At 42.0% G+C, this 15,202-nt stretch overlaps 1 long non-coding RNA gene across 1 annotated transcript in view; it reads left to right on the top strand.

Moving 5' to 3' along the window:
- The first annotated feature begins 4,138 nt into the window (after positions 1–4,138).
- The window catches only part of LOC148894205 (uncharacterized), a 48,652-nt gene continuing 37,588 nt past the window's right edge, over positions 4,139–15,202 (top strand). The window contains exon 1 of the long non-coding RNA XR_016115728.1: positions 4,139–4,334. This is a non-coding gene — a long non-coding RNA (uncharacterized LOC148894205). The remainder of the gene's footprint in view (positions 4,335–15,202) is intronic.

The following is a 15,202-nucleotide window of genomic DNA, read 5'->3' on the forward strand; positions in this document are numbered from 1 at the left end:
CATTGGGTTTATAATCCGGTGCGCCTTATACACCGAAAAATCACATTTTAATCCAAAAATTGCATGATAAAAAAATACATTTGGACATGATTTACATGCCACTTTGCATGCAGCTATCAATACCGACGAATGCCAACCCAACGAATGCAGTCATAACAACAACAATACGTATATCATTTGCCGGAATGCATTGAACGCGGCGAGTTATGGTGTCGCCTGGAGACGCAAAGACGCTATGCTTTCAAAATGGATGCTTCCTGGCAGGCTGACAGGGGGGCCGCTGCTCACTGAGGCAAAGTGCGAGTAAATTATTTGTCCTGCGCATGCACTTCTGCCCCAATTCCTCTGGGGAAGCAACGCTATTGTCTTTGCCAAAGAGAAGAATGATAAATGGGCTTCCAATCAAACTTTTTGGGGATGCGCTCATGCCACCAGCCACAATAGGAATGCATTTGCGCTTCCCTGCAAGAAATGTAGCCATTATTCACCCTCAAATGTTAGGCCCTATATACACAATACACACAAATAATATCAACATACATATCTACCCCTCTCGGATAATGACCAATCTCAGCTCATCTGTTTTTTTGACTTAGCCAGCACCGTTTTTGATTGGGAGCAATGTCATCACTGGACAGCTCAAGGGCGATTGTGCTTTTTTTGCAATTGTAATGGCCAGCATTTTCACAGCCTCGCTTTGTTCAGCAAAAATGTTGGTGCTGTTGTACAGTCTGCGGCTTGGAATTGAAGCGGATTTACATGGGACAGGAAACAAAATGAAATGTGTGATAAATAATGTTGACATTTTGCAATCGTTTTTGCACCGTTCACGCTCACTTGAACTACAATTGCACAAACTATTACAGAAAACCGATTTGAAAACTAGTAATGGATCAATTTGTTGAGTATTAATAATAATATGATGAGATTGACATTTTTATTTGGTTCAACTGTCATAATGACCCTTTGAGGGAGCTGTCGCTGCTTGGAATTGAAGCGGATTTACGTGGGACAGGAGATGTGAAACAATCTCTGTGACAATGGATGCTTGAGCATCGTGTTTGCTCGAATCATTTAGCATGTAGCAGACATGCACATTTCAAGATGACGTCTCTGATCCACTGGTGAAAAGGACACTTTGATTCTCTCCTCTTCCATCTAGAACTGCATCATACAACATAGGGGGAGCAGAAAGTGTTTAAGATTGAATGACTGTGTCTTTGTGTTGTCATATTATTTTGTTATTTTGACTTCAAGATGGCGCCGCGAGAGTGGCTGCCTTTATAGCAGCTCCAGTATTTTGTTTTTCTACTTCTTCCTTTCCTCTTATTTTCATCATTTTGCTGCTGTGAAATGTATATTTCTCCACTGCCAGACTAATAAAGGCTAATCCAATGCAACACAATCCAATGATTGGTCATTTCCTGAGCCCTGTGATGTCATTTTCAAGTGTCAAAATGGCCGACCCCGAAGGTGGTCCAAAAAACAAATGGATTTTACGGCTTAACTTGTATTCTACAAAGGCGATATTAATCACAATGCCGCGTTTAGACTAGTCATGCTGCATAGAACGTTTTTGCATTGGCTTCCCCTTTCAAAGAACAGTAATGTGTATTTTGTCAATCCGGGACATTTCCGTTGCAAATCCTCTGGCTTTTCAAGCCTTCAATTCGGAACCATAAATGCCCAATCATCCTTTTCTCCACCGCGGCCGCTTCGTCTCGAAACACTCGCCCACATCTGTTCCCTCTGGGGAGTGTGACAAAATGCATTTCTCGGACAAAAAAAAGATCCTCTTGACTCGAATCGAGGTTTTCCGCAGACATTTTTTAAAGGTTACGAACGTGCTAAATGCCAGCGCCATTTGCTCACAGTTAATCAGGTCTGCAGGTTTTGCAGATTAAGTCGAGGCAAAACTTTGGTGTAATGCTCCAAAGGCGTTGTCTTAGCTTCCAGGCCTTTTCTAGCGGTCGCTTGCATTTCCGCAGGATGCGAGGTAAAGAGCGTGGCTGTCAGCAGGGTGTGATTTGTGGCACGGACGCCTCTCGCCGACTGGGAGGCACCGAGCTGTGACCGCAGAAATGGCCACCACCTCCAGCTGCCTCGGGGCCAACCAGTCAATTATACAATCGTGCGCATGGCGAGCAATGACGTGTGCTCGCTGAAGCAAGGGCACGTAGGGAATGCATTTGGGAGTGGTTAATAGCCACAGTGGCACTCTCATCACAGTCATTTGATTCGTATACTATCGTATCTGGCAAAAAAAAAAGGTGTCCAAATGTTAGCATCAGTGTAAATGGACTCCCACAGCTGTTGGATTTTCTCAAGCAGACAAACAATGATGTCAGTGGCAGATGAATCCCTTTGGCTCTGAAAACACTGACAAATTGTTCAAAGGTTACGGATAGTTGTAACATGGAACCAATAACAATTTTGAGGAAGCTATTCGCTAAATGTATTCCACATTTAATGTGGCATCACTACACTGAAAGTACTCAGTAGAGATATGTTGTGTACATACAGTTTTTATCCCAAAATATGTTGCGCTACATTAGCTAGTTCTGTTTGTTGATGTTGTTGTAATGCAACTGTTATGCTAGCATACTAAATACCTCATTGTGTGTCCTTCTATTTGGTAATGAATGTGTTGGAGCTAATGAAGTCAAACAGTACGTTTAAGGTTTAAAACTCAGCGGAAATAGAATTTGTGTGGACATTACGGTGATGAAGAAAAGTAGCTTAAACATTTAAAAGCTAATCAACATTGAGAACAGCAATTTTACAACAATGCTATTGAAAAAAATAGCTTTTTGGGATACATGCAAGCAAAAACTTGATCACCAATGTCATGTTTATCTGTATTTCATGTGACCATGAGTCCCTCCGCCACCAAAAAACATACTGACCTACTGAAGAGACCCACATGACCTTTGGCCATCTCTCTATGTCAAGCATGTGTATTGCAATTTAAGAAGCAGACATTGCCCCAAAATGTTTGAATTCCAAGTTGCACACCTGTATTCTATGTATGGGGGGCGGCGGGGGGTTCATAATACAAGCAGTCTACCTCAGTCCGGGGAGATTCGGTCACTTGAGGATCTCAACTGTTTATGAGGACCATGTGTGGAAATGTCCAAGAGGGTTCTTGTTCAAAGCAAGCCGCCACTCCTTTGTGAAACACGTTATCGTGTGCATGCAGATGTGCTTTTTGCTACAGCCTCGCACCTCATCCATTACCTCCAGTCTGCCAAGAAGATAGCGCAGAATGAATCTATTCAAAAAAGACCATGACAGAGCAAGCTGTTCAGCTGAACTTTCCATGAACTAGGCTCAACAGCGGGATCCATGCATCATATATATATATATAAAAAAAGTAATTTCTTGCTGATTCTCTGGCCTGCGTTCCACATAGATTGGTACTATCATCATGGGCTGACGTCCCCATGTATCAATCTGTCATTGTGATATTTGCTTTGAGCACCGACTATCCCTTTCTGTGAGAAGCGAGAACTGGCAAGTTTGTGATCCTCTTATCGCGTTGAATCAATGTGTGACCGTGTGGCCTGCTCAGATATAACTTAAACATATCGACTCATTCGCCAAACAAATTGCATTTGAAAACACCGCAGTATGATGCACAATTCCACATCACTGTCAACCGCAGTTTAAATATCCCATTTGTCAAAGTTACTGTTTGTGAAACATAACACTGAATTGTAGCTATTGTGAAGACAAATTGATAGCCTGTTATAGAGCAAGGTAAATAGCTAGCGATCGTGCTACTTTGCTAGCGAAAATAAACAAATTGAGGGGTTTGTATTTTTATATGTGTGGCTTTATTTCAAGAATTACAGATGAATAAATGGTCTTCGTTTCGATGCAGCTTTTTCCTTTTTATTATTATTAGTATTGGTATTGTATTTTTCCGTCTCGTCTCGTGAACTCTGAACTCGCCCGAACACGCCCCTTTCCGGCGACGCGACAACACCTCCTGCCCTCCTCCAAACAATTACACAAACATCCCAAAATATTTGTATATTAATACGTATTCGTATTATCCCTGCGATGTTGGTAACGTCTTTTTTTTAGATTTTGTTTAGTCTCCCCAATAGAGAGCTTACACAGACGTCAACGAGGCCAAATCGACGCTTTGTGTGACTCGTGAGGGAATGGCGACTCTCCAGGTGGAAACCGAGAAAGAAACGAGGCACGACAGCAACAACAGAGCAAGCTTCAACATGTCCTACTAAAAAAAAAAACAACAACAGCAACTAAAATTACAATTGGAAGAAGACAATTTATTCCCACTACAACTGCATTTGATCATCTCTGTCGTAAGTAGCATGTTTTTTTCATGGTTTGAAAATATCAATGTTAAATATGTCATCCACAAACATGGCTCAAAATGCACATTCACTGCTGTAATTTCCACCATAAACGTGGCCAGAAGCAGAAATGTCAGTAAAGTTCAAAACAATCGACTGTCAACACCACCGCGGGTGGAAATTGTCACACGCCGTTTCAATCAAAGCAGCAATCAACAAGCTTCATATGAACATTTTACGATTTTCTACCACCACTTGAACACACAATTGCAACGAAAAGCACAATAAGCAAACCATTTTTGCAACAACCAACCAGCAAACAAAGAAATAAAAACAAACTCACCAGAGACACTTTAAAGCCGCAGGGTTGACAGAAGTCCAATAGAGTCCGAGCAAATGTCCATATGTCATAATCCATCCAAACGTCAAAATTAATCCAGAATAGATTAGTAAAAATCACATACATGCCATGCATCCAAAGTTATCAGTTGTCTAGGAAGAAAAGAGTCGGCAGCAGGTGCATTAAATTTTTTTTTTACTACCAGGTCAAAGGTGAGCCCAATGTCATTGGTCGAGCGGATCAACCAATCAAAACTCGTTTTATTTCAAGGTCCATTTGTGATGATGGTTTCAATGAGAAATCAAAGATGACATCTTTTGAGTGCAGATTAGCCACCAACTGTGAGTATTTATAATTATTTCTCTTTCCACTATTGCTTTGATGATCTCCAAGGGGGGACGACGCTAAGGCATAGTCAAAAGGTGACATATGCACTGGAAACAAAGACAAATGTTTTGGTGGTTCAGCACATGCTGGTCATGTGACGCCATCCACTCAATTTCTCTCTTGTTTTGTAAAAGAACCTGATTAGGACTTTGGAAACATACATTGAGGAACTGGTCCTGGCGGGACAGTAGCTATCTGGCTAGCGATCTAACTATCTGGCTCGCTATCTGGCTAGCTACCAATTAGCTTTTTTCGCTAGCTTGCTATTAGCTAGCTATTTGGTAGCTAATTATTTTTCTATCTATTTGAGTTATTCCGAGTTGAGTGATCGCTGGCGCGTGTGGCTGCCGCGTGTGGCTGCCGCTGCTCACCCACAGAAAAACTGATCCTGTGACTATAAAGTGACCTTGAGAGTTTTAAAAGGTTCTTAGAAATTAAATGTATTATTATTATTATTATTATTATTATTATCATCATTTGCTAGCTATTTGCTATCTATTAGCTATTTGGGTGGCTGGCCAGCTATCTGGCTAGCTATCAATTAGCTTGGTAGCTAGCTTGCGACAAAGCTAGCAATTTGGTTCCTATCTTTCTATCTATTTGAGTTATTCCGGGTTGAGTGACTGCTGGCGCGTGTGGGGAAACATCCTCCGTGTGACGCGGTTTCCAAGCGTACATGCACAATAATATATACAAAATAAAAAATGCAGCACGGGATATTGAATTAAGAGTGGCGAAACATGTGACCTTATGAAGTCTGTGCGGCTGCGTTCTCTGCATCGGCGGCGCTAAATCAGATTTCAAAGACGCTGGTTGAAAATGATTTTTTTTGGGTCTTGCGCAGAACAAATCCACTGTGGTGAGAAATTGAACTTTTCATGCAACAAAACCAGCGAGCGGCGTCACACCCTCGCAAACGTGCTGAGCCGGCAAAACGCTGGCTTTGTTGCCACGGTAAATGTCATCTTTTCACTTTCCCCTTTGTTCACCTCCAAGAGCAACAAAGCCATAATTGCAAGAAAAACAAATGTCACGAATGAAATGACACGCTTAAGTGCAGCCGGAAATGTTTAATTTGTAATTATTATTTTTTTTAAACGCGTGAATAAACTGACACATTGGATGTTGTTCTATCAATTCGCTAGCTATGAGCTATCTAATCACCAGCTACCTGCGTTGCTATCTATTTGAGTTACTTTGTGGTTGAGTGAACGCTGGCGCGTGTGGCTGCCGCTCCTCACACAGAAAAAAACTTATCCTGTGACTGTTCAAATAAAATGTATTATTATTATTATTATTATTTGTGTTCCAGTATCTCTAACTCAGAGAATGTGAGGTGGGGGGATGGGTGAGTTGGGGTCTGGCGGTGAGGAGGGGTATTGTAATTAATCTGTTAATGACAGTCGAGGCTGTCATAAACTCGGGGAGTGAATAATAAATTGCCGTCATAAAAATTAAGATTGCATGCATCATTGAAGCCTTCGGAGGGTTTGTTTAATGTAGTTTGAAACAAAAAAAAAGAAAAACCGGTCACAGCCGACGTGACGTCCGGCGTTTCGGCAGGAGAATGCTAATTTGCTAATGCTAATTTGTGAATGACACTTAACCTGCTGCGGTTCAGGGAAGGGGAACCTAATGACTTTTTTCTGCACTCGCTCAACTCGATGGCCTGCTTTTGTATCCGCGAGGCAACAATGAGAAAACTTAACTAATGGAATAAGACTTTGTCCTTTAAAAATAATCTTTTTTTTTTATATATTGTGCTCAAATTAATGTAAAAAAAACCTTTACTACATTGCACATCTTATGTTACCAAGGTGCATGAAAGGGTGAATTCCACATTAGTGAAAAGATTTGTATTTTGGATTGAATTACCTTTAATTAACCTTTATTAGTCTGGAAGTGGAGAAATGTACATTTCACAGCAGCAATGTTATGAAAGGAAGAGGAAAGGAAAAGAAGAAGTAGAAAAACAAAATGCAGGAGCCGCTGTAAAGGCAGCCGCTCTCGCGGCGCCATCTTGAAGTCAAAAGAAAAACTGATCCCGCAGAAAAACTGATCCTGTGACTGTAAAGTGACCTCGAGAGTTTTGAAAGGCGCTTATGGCTGGCTATCTAGCTAGGTATCTGTTGGCTAACGATTGGCTAGCTAGCGGCTCACCCGCAGAAAAAAATATATCCTGTGACTGTGGAATGACCTCGAGAGTTTTGAAAGGCGCTTATGGCTGGCTATCTAGCTTGATATCTGTTGGGTAACGATTGGCAAGCTAGCTAGTTTTCTATCTATTTGAGTTACTTCCGGGTTGAGTGAACGCTAACGCGTGTGGCTACCGCTGCTCGCCCACAGAAAAAAAATATCCTGTGACTGTGAAGTGACCTTGAGAGTTTTGAAAGGCGCTTGTAAAGAAAATGGATTATTATGATAATTATCATTTGCTAGTGAGTCTTAGGTTTTCTTAGCCTGCATTGAATGTTGATGTAATCCTAAAACTCAATATTCTGTGGGTCCTAGAATTGGAGTGACAATGACAAAAACCCTGGCACTGGAGTGGACACCGTTTTGCACATCGTCTGTCAATGAATGAGTTAATGAATAACTAGTTTTCAAATTAATTTATTGTGGAAAACATCCAACAATTTGAAACGTTGGTTCCGACTTCAGAAAGCATCATAGAACTTTGATTTGATTTCACGGGCCGAATAAAATGATGTGGCGGGTCAGATTTGGCCCCCGGGCCTTGACTTTGACACCTGTTGTATACAGTTTAGCAACGGACACAGGAAGTTAATACTGCTCTTACTATCAGTAAAAATGGAGCTTTTCTTCTGTCGGAATTTCGCATGTCATTTTCGGCCAGCTTCGTGTCATGTCTCCGGAGCGTACGTGGGGGTCTTTGAGAAATGGTCGCGGGGTCAAAGGCAGCCTTGCTGGCTTCTTCTTCTTCTTCCTCTTAAGCGCAACATGAAAGGTGCTGCGTCGAAGGGGCTGAAGGGGCCACGCCATCGTGTCAGCAGACGGGCACTTCCTCTTCTTTGACGGCGCCAAAGAAAGCTTCCGTTTGCTGAGGAATTTCAAGGCGGAGTTTTGTGGAACGACTTCAATGCCGACGTCGGGATTCTGTCGTCAACTGTCGTGTCGTTGCAATCTACTTTTGTTGATTTCGCCTTTTGCCACGATGGCTTTAAGTGACCCTAATATGTTGTCGTCAAGTTTATGACCTCGTGAAATGGTGGCAAACAAATTTGCTTTTCACCCCAAAGCATTCACTATCTAGCTGGCTGGCTATCTAGCTAGGTATCTGTTGGCTCTCGATTGGCTAGCTAGCTAGCTTTCTATCTATTTGATGTACTTCGGGGTTGAGTGAATGCTGGCGCGTGTGGCTGCCGCTGCTCACCCGCAGAAAAACTCATCCTGTGACTGTAAAGTGACCTTGAGAGTTTTGAAAGGCGCTTATAAATGAAATGGATTATTATTATTATTATCAAGAATCCAATTTGTTTTTGGATTAAAAAAAATTGGGATGTGAATTTTTCCCTTTCATGCATCTTGTAACTCATGGGTGTCAAAGTTAAGGCTTGAGGGCCAGATTGGGCCCGCCACATCATTTTATTCGACCCGCGAAAGCAAATCAAACTAGTAACATTCCATAATCCTTGCTAAAATCGGAACCAAAATTTCAAATTGTCCCTGTGAAAACCACAAAAAGTGAACCGCGAAGTAGCGAGGGATCACTGTATTGCCGATCCAGTACGTGACCTTTATTTTTATTTTATCTGTGCAGACACCTTTTCCTGATGCGTGCCTTTAACAACACAGTTTGTCTGAGTGCTTTCCTGTCTGGTCACAGCATCTGCGTCGCCTCCGCTGGCCCCTTTCGGGAACCCAATTGTTGCTGATGACGTTAGGGGACGCGAGGGCCTCCAATTTGGAGCTCGGCCTGAAGGCAAGCCACTAGATTGCACTTGTAGCCTGACACCAGTTGACACAAAATACTTGGCCGGGTCACTTTAGAAAAACACGTCTCTCTCTCTCTCTCTCTCTCTCTCTGGGTGAACAATGACAGATAGCCGGACGGCTATTTTTTTTGTTGACAGACACCCCGCAGCACTCTAAAATGAGTCCAAGCTCGGCGAGGAAGATTTAGTCGTGAACTTTCAAGTGACGACATCCTTCCTGTCCCGCTGTTCAACTTGGCAAAAGCCTCTTGGTGTCAAACCGATTGCGGTTGGGAATTCATCACGGACGATGTCTGGTCGAGCGTTTGAACCAGAGGATTTGTTTCGCTTTTACATTTGAAGTTTGATTGAACATAAAAAAAGAAGGTGAGAAGGTTTCTTTAGCCGTCATCTGTACTTGGTTGAAGGTGTCGGACGTTTCGCTTCTCATCCAAGCGGCTTCGTCAGCGAACTAAAATTGACTGCGTATTTTCATAAAACAGCAAAACCCCTCACTAAATCGCCACGGTGGGGTGAGGTTCAATTTTGATCGTTCCTACAACTGACTTATTATGCAAGATAGGCCTAGTTATGCTGACGAGGCGATACCAAAACAAATGGGGCAATCGGGCCAGTCGTAGACCCCGTACCATAATGTCCCTGATCCACTGGTGAAGAGACGCTTTGATCCTCTCCTCTTTCATCTGGAACTGCTTCGTGTAACAAAAAGGGTACAGAAAGTGCTTAAGAATGAACGACTCTCTGTATCTTTGTGTTGTCATGTTATTTGTTATTTACTTTTTTTGTTCTTTTGACTTCAAGCCGGCGCCGCGAGAGTGGCTACCTTTCCAGCAGCTCATCTGTTTTGTTTTTCTACTTTCATTCCTTTCATCACTTTGCGACTGTGAAATGTCAATTTCTCCACTGTGAGACTAATAAAGGCAAATCTAATCCAATACTCAGACAGGACAATAGAAGCAATCAATGTAGCCGCAGGGAGTAGTCCTCTGCTTCCCCCAACCTGAGAGCAGGGACCAATCATAGCAGAGTCTGGACAGTAGGGATATATATAGGACCAAAAAATGTTAGTTCGCTGCCGAAGCTTCTTAGATAAGAAGCGAAAGGTCCGACACCTTCAAAGAAATCCAGATGACGGCTGAAGAAACCTTCTCACCGATGGACCACTCCTGTACGACTGAGACATAAAAAAGAAGAGATCCGTATTGGAAATGATTGAAGATGACAGTGATGTTGGTGGATAAACTGCATCTTTCATCTTTCCGAAAAGACGGCATCGAGACTCTGTGATGTTTCAAATGAAGTGAAATATAATCTGAATGTCCGACATACGTGCAGGCAGTGATTTATGGACGCGGGATCTTTTGCACTAACATACTTCAAGTCAAGTAGTTAGTTGTCAAGTTTTCTTTTTAAGAGGCTTTCGTGTGTTCGTTGCGAGGAGAAGTTGAAATTTATGTCAAGTTAAACATCGGAAAGAATGATGTATCCTTTATTGATGTCAAGGGGTGTCAAACTCGTTTTTTGTTGCGGTCCATGTTGTAGTTGCGCTTTTCTCTCGAGGGCTGTTGTGAAACCATTAGAATGCTTTATCTCTTCCACATATTACATACTGAACGCGCGACAAATTAATGAATAACGACCGTATTTTTTGGGTGTATAAGGCGAACGCATCCACAGGTCTTGATTTTCTTCAAAAGATTACCGCGCCTTATATGCAAGTGCGCCTTATATGCAAAGTACCATATTTTTTGTGTGTATAAGGCGCACCCAAAACCCTTAATTTTCTTGAGAAGACGACCCTTATACGCAAGTGCGCCTAACTAATATTGAGCCACAACAGGTCTCGGAATTACTGTCAGAAGCAACCAACTCCATTTCACCTTGTAGAAGAAGTATTGCATAACAATCTCGATCGACTGTAGCGCCTTTTAATATGGTGTGCTTTGTATTTGGTTAAAAAAAATATATACAGCCATACCTGGACTTACGAACGCTTTCGCTAACAAACTTTTCGCCTTACGAACATTACATTTGCGAGAATAGAATCTTGGCAAACTAGTTTTCGAGAAACACACGTCGCGCCACAATGGCTGGCGGACTAGTTTTCGGCAGAAGAACACCAAAAAAGCACGGCAACTGCACTCGGATATCATCAAGAGACAACAACTAAATCAACAACCATCACAAAGGTCAATAAAACGACTTTATTATACAGCAGTTTATTTTTTTAATTACAATACAATAGCACATTTATTATATATAAAATCTGGTATATTTTGTGTCGTTTTAAGGCTCGAAAATTATGTTTTATGGGGACCTGGAAACGGATTGTTCTCCTTTTTAATGGTTTTCTATGGGAAAGTAATGTTTTTCAAGACACACTTTTTGCCTTACACACACTTTCTGGGAACCAAGTAAGTTCGTAAGTTCTGAGGTGTCACTGTATTATATTTGGAAAACGTTTTTCATTCATTGAAGGTGCGCCTTATAGTCCAGTACGCTTTATACATATATGGAAAATGTTTGAAAATACACTATTTATTGTGGGCGTGCCTTATACACAGGAAAATAAGGTAGTTTTCAAATCAGAAGTCAAGCTTACTGACTGTTTTTGTAGTTTTCATACGACAATTTGAAATCTTGGTTCGGACTTTAGCTAGCATCATGGAACTTGACATGCTTGTTCTGCTTTGGCGGGCCGAATAAAATGATGCGGCGGCCCCAATTTGGCCCCCGGGCCTGGACTTTGACACCGGTGATTTACATCAACCGTTGAGCTCAGTGCTCACAAGTAATGCAAAAATGGCATCGACGTGCTCACAACAGTATCCCTGTTTTTTTTTCGATATCTGTATATATTTTTTACAATCCAATCCAATCCAATACATATTGATTTATATAGCGCTTTAACATAGCTGCAGCTGCAACAAGGCTTTTTAATGTATATTTTGTCTACATATGTTTAGAGTTTACGTGGTACAATCCAAATATTCACAATAGCAATTGCGCCACCGTTTGAGTTGAGTAAGAAAAGTTTCCACAAAAAACACATGAGGCACTGTACATTATACATTAAAGCAACTTTGCAGCGCTCCAATGACTCGTTCATACTTTTAGAGAAAAATATCATCATTCTTTTTAATTAGCGCTCCTAGGCACCCTATTAAAATTGTAATTCACCTCATCCACCTCCATTGATCTGTTCACCGTGGGTGGCTGTGGTGAAATGCACTGTATAATATTCACGGCGTTGCCGGTTGCGCCGCGTGTCAGAAGGCATCTCGCGGAGAATCCCTCAGACGCTCTCGGAGCGCAGCCTGCGGAACTGATGATGTGAAAAGCATGGCTCTGCAGCTCCGTGCTAGTCATCACCAGACTGAAAAAACACATACATCATCTGACATACGGGCCTTCGCGTCGCGTAAGGTGACGGACAAATGACGGCCAAGTCTTTTCACTGAGAAAAACGCTCGGTTTGGCATCCCCTTCACTATTCACTATCTCTTCATCTGTCTTGTTGTCGCGCATCCTTCGTCTTCTCCCCTCCAGGAGGTTTGATATCGGCAATACAGTTAGTAACCCCCACCGCCCCTCCGCGGAAATAACGGTGGAAAAGATGTCATCAATTTTTTTGCCAATTGTTTGACACATGCGGGGTATCGTCATTGCGACGATCATCAACATTCTGTCACCTGGAGCTAACAGCGCTGCCACTGTAGCTTCGCGTTTCGCTGCTGAGCCGTCACACTGAAAAGCTTACGTAAAGTCGCGCCGCCTCCAACGTAACAATATATACAATATATTTTGATAATACGATATAAAAACTCATGGTAAATCATGACTAGCAAATAGTTATATAAGGAACATGTGTGTATAGACAAATGCAAATAAACAAAAATATATTTTTACAAATGAATGTTGAGACTGCGCTGAGCGATTGCGCCTTTTTGGCAGTACTGTTTTTGATTTGGGCGTAATGGACAACTCTGGGGCGATTGTGCTTTTTTGGCGCCTGTTATGGGCAACATTTTCACAGTCCCGCTATGTTCAGCGGAAAGGTCGGTGCTGTTGGACAGCGCCGATGTGTATGTGGAATTGTGGCGGCTTGGAATTGAAGCCGATTTACGTGAGACAGGTGATGTGAGACAATCTCTTTCGTCAAAAGATGCTACAGCTTCGTGTTTGCTTTCAACATTTGGCTTGTAGCAGACGTGCACGTTTCACCATGTCGTTGCTGATCCACTGATCCACTATTTCGCCTGGATGACTAAATTATAGCCCACACGTATGCACTTCTACGACGAGAGTCTTCCTGCATGTGAGTGAATAACAGAGAATAAATGTATGCTAAGCTCATGACTATTTAGCTTCTTCCTCGAAGCGCTTCCAAAGTCATTTTAGTCCATCTCGTTTGTCGCCTGTTATTAAATTGAAGCCGGTGATGCATTGCCACGCATATGTCGCATCTTCACGAAACAAAATGATCGCGCGATACAATTACAGAGCATGGATACGAGATGCTGTACTGGATCAATACTTGATTCGGTTGGATGAAGAATGATGTGCGACACAGGATGGAGCAAAATACAGCGATCATCAAAAAATAGATTTAAAAAAACACATGTAAAAGCTGTTCATTGTCAGTGGGGGAGGTGTTTTGTCTGGACGTAATGAGCTGTTGTCGTGCTGCGGTAAAGTTGCGGAGCAAGCTGAGGCAGCCCTATGCCGCTTGTACCATTCCATAATGTCCTTGCCCTTGATCACTTCCCGCTGTCTTCAATTGTCCTGAAACGTATTATGAATTAATCACCTCGCCTTGCAATTTGCATAAAAAACACACACACATGCTACGGCACGTTTTCAGGTTTCAACTAGAAATGCTTGCGGAGAAGCTATATGGCTATACAATAAAGTCTCGTTATATCGATATTCTCGGAAGTCGGAAAAAAAATCTCGATGTAACCGGACTATCGATATAAATCTGATCCTGCGCCGAACTGCATTAAAAGTGGGCAATAAATGGGGGATCTTTGATTATGGCATGTCATTTTCTCCAAGAGTTCATGGATTGCGTATCTAGCATGCTATTGTGTGGTAGTGAAGTGAAAAATAAACGTATGCATTAAATAAAAACGTCTTTACACTTTTCTAATGACTATTTCCTTTCTAAAATTCAACCAAGGCCAAATCCTCACGTTGTTCTATACACACGAGAAAAACCACAAACGCCAGCATGTACATACGTATGAAATATAGTGATTATTGCGAGCGATACAAATCTGAATACAACGCAATTAAATACATGCGTGGCAAACAAAAACTGCAACGTTGACATTACTTACGTTGATAAAGTATTCTGCGGCACGTCAAACTCTTTTGCAATTCTTGTTGTATTCTCCTCCACAGCCACTATTGACTTGTACTTTGTTCCGATATCACAATTCTGACGTTTCCCCATGGTTGAAATTGGTGTTGAACAACTGTATACTATATAAGAAGACTACGGTATGTTTCAGATGCTATTGCAGCAGTAATGAAAGATGTGAGCCAAACCAAAATGAAAATATGATCAAAAAAATACATTTCAATTAAATTTGAGGCTCAAGGAAAACCAACACAGCCGTTCGGCACTTAATAACATCCAATTTTGGCAAATGTCATTCCGAGTGGGTTATTTTTCTGCAGTGGGGGAAAGTGATGCAACAAGCGCCACACTGAGTTGACAATGTGACTTACATCAGGCTTGCAACGCTTCCAATTTGGTTTGGCACTGAGCGAGCACATTAACAACACGACTGCAGTTCTTCACCCACTGCTTTTCCGTTTTCATTTGTCACATCGCAATGTATCACTTCCAGGGGGGTGATGGGAAACCCTCCAACACTTGAGTGGCAGCCGGTCAACACGCTACCAGCAGTCGGCTGGCCGGCCCATCCTTTGCACCGTCGCTCTCCTGTTTATTTAAAGGACAACCCACACCATTTTTTTGTTTCCTAACTGACATCAGAAAAGCCTTTTATAGCATCTAAAATAGCCAAAACACGCAGGCTGATATTTTTAGTCAAATGCAAAACACCAATAAAAAATGACTTAAAGGGTCCCAAAACTGCCACAAAATGAGCTCGGAACTGGGCAGATTCAGAAAGTCCCGCCACCTTATTTGTGACATCACGTCAGGATATTCCTTCACAAAC

Source organism: Hippocampus bargibanti, linkage group LG08 (genome assembly GCF_051943395.1).
Source record: "Hippocampus bargibanti isolate YZ-2025 linkage group LG08, ASM5194339v1, whole genome shotgun sequence".
NCBI lineage: Eukaryota > Metazoa > Chordata > Actinopteri > Syngnathiformes > Syngnathidae > Hippocampus > Hippocampus bargibanti.